Genomic DNA, 5,167 nt, shown 5'->3' on the forward strand with positions numbered 1-5,167 from the left:
CCATGACTGCTGATGGACTCCACCCTATTAGCATAGACCCCACCCATGACCGCTGTTGTCTGCGCCCTATTAGCATAGACCCCGCCCATGACTGCTGATGGACTCCACCCTATTAGTTAGCATAGACCCCGCCTATGACTGCTGATGGACTCCACCCTATTAGTTAGCATAGACCCCGCCTATGACTGCTGATGGACTCCACCCTATTAGCATAGACCCCACCCATGACCGCTGTTGTCTGCGCCCTATTAGTTAGCATAGACCTCGCCCATGACTGCTGATGTACTCCGCCCTATTAGTTAGCATAGACCCCGCCCATGACTGCTGACAGACTCTGCCCTACTAGCATAGACCCCACCCACGACTGCTTACAGACTCCACCCTATTAGCATAGACCCCCCCCACGACTGCTGACAGACTCTGCCCTACTAGCATAGACCCCACCCACGACTGCTGACAGACTCCACCCTATTAGCATAGACCCCACCCACGACTGCTTACAGACTCCACCCTATTAGCATAGACCCCCCCCACGACTGCTGACAGACTCTGCCCTATTAGCATAGACCCCACCCACGACTGCTTACAGACTCCACCCTATTAGCATAGACCCCACCCACGACTGCTTACAGACTCCACCCTATTAGCATAGACCCCCCCCACGACTGCTGACAGGCTCCACCCTATTAGCATAGACCCCACCCACGACTGCTTACAGACTCCACCCTATTAGCATAGACCCCACCCACGACTGCTTACAGACTCCACCCTATTAGCATAGACCCCGCCCACGACTGCTGATGGACTCCACCCTATTAGCATAGACCCCACCCACGACTGCTGATGGACTCCACCCTATTAGCATAGACCCCACCCACGACTGCTTACAGACTCCACCCTATTAGCATAGACCCCACCCACGACTGCTGATGGACTCCGCCCTATTAGCATAGACCCCGCCCACGACTGCTGACAGACTTCACCCTATTAGCATAGACCCCACCCATGACTGCTGATGGACTCCACCCTATTAGCATAGACCCCGCCCACGACTGCTGACAGACTCCACCCTATTAGCATAGACCCCGCCCACGACTGCTGACAGACTCCACCCTATTAGCATAGACCCCGCACACGACTGCTTAAGCGCAATAAGACGTGAAAGAGAACTTAGTTGGGCTTGGATTGGCTGACATCCAGCTTTTCTGTGCGCATGCTTCAGGTGTGTGTGTGTGTGTGTGTGTGTGTGTGTGTGTGTGTGTGTGTGTGTGTGTGTGTGCGCGCTCAGAAAACCATATATCAGAAGTTCAGACTGATATGGCTTTAAAACGCATGCAGATCATAAACTCTCATGATGATGAAGAACTGCAATGTCATGTGAGCGCGAAAGAGATGATCATCAAATCCAAGAGTTTGCTGTGCAGGCTCCGCCCTCTTCTGGATAGGGGGCAGCAGCTCATTTGCATTTAAAGAGACATGCACGAAAACCGCATGTTTTTCCTTACAGTCAAAAATGGCCAACATGGTGTAATAAATGATCTGTGGGGTATTTTGAGCTGAAACATTCTGGAGACACTGAGACTTATAATACTTCTTGTGAAAAGGGGCATAATAAGTCCCCTTTAAAACACTCTCTCTCTCTCTCTCTCTCTCTCTCTCTCTCTCTCTCTCTCTCTCTCTCTCTCTCTCTCTCTCTCTCTCTTCTGTCTCTCCAGGTGGCCGCTGTCGGAGCCTTTGCTCTGTTTCCGTCACACACACTCTCTCACAGGGTCACCTTCCACCATCAGTGTGAGATGCTGCCCGACACACGGCGTCCCTGCGGTAAAAACTATCCTTTATTACAAAAGACAAGCTGGATATGAAGTCATTAAAGTGACCTGTTGCTCCTGGACATCAAACACAATGGCCCGGTTTCACAGACAGGGCTCAGATTAGAGCATCAGGATATTTAACTTTAATAAACATGCCTGAGTAAAATCATTACTGTTGAGCGCACTGACATATTTAAGAAACGCTTTCAGTTAAAACAGAGCAAACATGCATTTTAGTCTTGGACTAGATTAAGCCTCATCTGTGAAACGGACAAATATGATCAAGTATAAGCAAAGGTTTCGGTTTCTCTGTTAAACAGAAAATCACTATATTCATAATCAAATGTAAAAGAAATAACAACATCATGAATATCTCGATGATTTTAACACACTTTTTATGTCTTTTTTAGTGCTGGGGAAAAATGTATCGTTATTAATCGCATCCAAAAGAAAAGTTTGTGTTTACATAATATATGTGTGTGTGTACTGTGTATAAATACACATACATGCATGTATATATTTAAGAAATATTTGCATTTACATATTGTATATATAATTTATGTCATATATAAATATACTTTTTTTTGTAAAAATATAAAAAAATTCTTAAATATATACATGCATGTGTGTGTATTTATATATACATAATAATTATACACAGTACACACACATATATTATGTAAACACAAACTTTTCTTTTGGATGCGATTAATCACGATTAATTTTCCCCCAGCACTAGTATTTTTACTTTTCTAGACTGTAGTTTAAGTATGAAAATCAGTGTTATGTTAGTATTATTAGTATAGTGTTTATTAATATTTTTATTAATAAATTGGCTTTTATTTTTATATTTTCATTTTTTTTTGTTTAAGTTTTAGTAATTTTGTTGTCCAAATGTACTTTTGTCATTTTATTATTTTTTTTTTCTTTAAATATTTCTATTTAGCGTATTTTTATTTCAATTTTTAAGTACAATCAAATTGGATGTCTAAGTAATTTCAACTTACATTAAACTGACTTGATGAGTTGAATCTTGTATAACATAAAAAAGTTGAAAATTTCATAACTTATTTTGATGAGTAAAGGCAAAAAGATGTTGTCATATCTTATACCGAACAATATATTGATCATATATTTTTACGGCGCTTAAACTTACTTTGTTTCTGTCAGTTGCCACTCTAACCCTAAGTTCAAGTTTTCATCTAATTTTGATTGATTTAATTGTATTTAACAAGAACCAGCTTGATGAGGACGTCAGACAGAGATGTTTTAATAACATTGGATTTTAGGAAGAGAAAAATTAGAGTTGAAAAGTTTCATTTTCAAGTTCTGTGAATCAGTTCAGACTGTCCATTTCAATGAATCAATTCAAACCTCTGATTCAATTAATCGATTCAAACCTCTGATTCAATTAATCGTTTCAAACCTCTGATTCAATTAATCGATTCAAACCTCTGATTCAGTGAATAAATTCAAACCTCTAATTCAATTAATCGATTCAAACCTCTGATTCAGTGAATCAATTCAAAAATCAGATTCAGTGAATCAATTCAAACATCTGATTCAATTAATCAATTCAAACCTCTGATTCAATTAATTGATTCAAACCTCTAATTCAATTAATTGATTCAAACCTCTAATTCAATTAATCGATTCAAACCTCTGATTCAATTAAGCGTTTCAAACCTCTGATTCAATTAATCGATTCAAACCTCTGATTCAATTAATCGATTCAAACATCTGATCCAATTAATCGATTCAAACCTCTGATTCAGTGAATCAATTCAAACCACTGATTCAATGAATCGATTCAAACCTCTGATTCAGTTAATCGATTCAAACCTCTGATTAAACTAATCGATTCAAACCTCTGATTCAGTGAATCAATTCAAACATCAGATTCAGTGAATCAATTCAAACATCTGATTCAATTAATCAATTCAAACCTCTGATTCAATTAATTGATTCAAACCTCTAATTCAATTAATTGATTCAAACCTCTAATTCAATTAATCGATTCAAACCTCTAATTCAGTGAGTCAATTCAAACCTCTGATTCAATTAAGCGTTTCAAACCTCCGATTCAATTAATCGATTCAAACCTCTGATTCAATTAATCGATTCAAACCTCTGATCCAATTAATCGATTCAAACCTCTGATTCAGTGAATAAATTCAAACCTCTAATTCAATTAATCGATTCAAACCTCTGATTCAGTGAATCAATTCAAACATCTGATTAAATTAATCAATTCAAACCTCTGATTCAGTGAATCAATTCAAACCTCTGATTCAGTGAATCAATTCAAACCACTGATTCAATTAATCGATTCAAACCTCTGATTCAGTGAATCAATTCAAACCTCTGATTCAATTAATCGATTCAAACCTCTGATTCAGTGAATCAATTCAAACCACTGATTCAATTAATCGATTCAAACCTCTGATTCAGTTAATCGATTCAAACCTCTAATTCAATTAATCGATTCAAACCTCTGATTCAGTGAATCAATTCAAACATCTGATTAAATTAATCAATTCAAACCTCTGATTCAGTGAATCAATTCAAACCTCTGATTCAGTGAATCAATTCAAACCACTGATTCAATTAATCGATTCAAACCTCTGATTCAGTGAATCAATTCAAACCTCTGATTCAATTAATCGATTCAAACCTCTGATTCAGTTAATCAATTCAAGCCTCTGATTCAATTAATCGATTCAAACCTCTGATTCAGTGAATCGATTCGAACATCTGATTCAGTTAATCAATTCAAACCTCTGATTCAATTAATCGATTCAAACCTCTGATTCAGTTAATCGATTCAAACCTCTGATTCAGTGAATCAATTCAAACCTCTGATTCAATTAATCGATTCAAACCTCTGATTCAGTGAATCGATTCAAACCTCTGATTCAGTGAATCGATTCAAACCTCTGATTCAGTGAATCAATGCAAACCTCTGATTCAGTGAATCAATTCAAACCTCTGATTCAGTGAATAAATTCAAAATTCTGATTCAATTAATCGATTCAATGATTCTTGCATTCAGAATTTTTCATTGATGGGGCATATTATTATAGATTTAAGATGTTTTAGTAAATATATTCAGCTGTTTATATACATCTACACTATATCACCAGAAGTGTTGTGCGGCCTGCCTTCACACACTCATGAGCTTTAATGCCATCCCATTCTTCATCTTTAATCTGGAGTTGCAGCTCTAACAGCTTCAGCTCTTCTGCTCTTCTTTCCTCAAGGTTTAGGAGTGTGTTTATGGGGATTCTTCATTAGTGATGTTGGACGAGAAGGCCTGGCTCTCAGTCTCCGCTCTAATTCATCCCAAAGCTGTTCTA

Source organism: Gobio gobio, assembly GCF_949357685.1.
Source record: "Gobio gobio genome assembly, chromosome: 17".
In the NCBI taxonomy this organism is placed as follows: Eukaryota; Metazoa; Chordata; class Actinopteri; order Cypriniformes; family Gobionidae; genus Gobio; species Gobio gobio.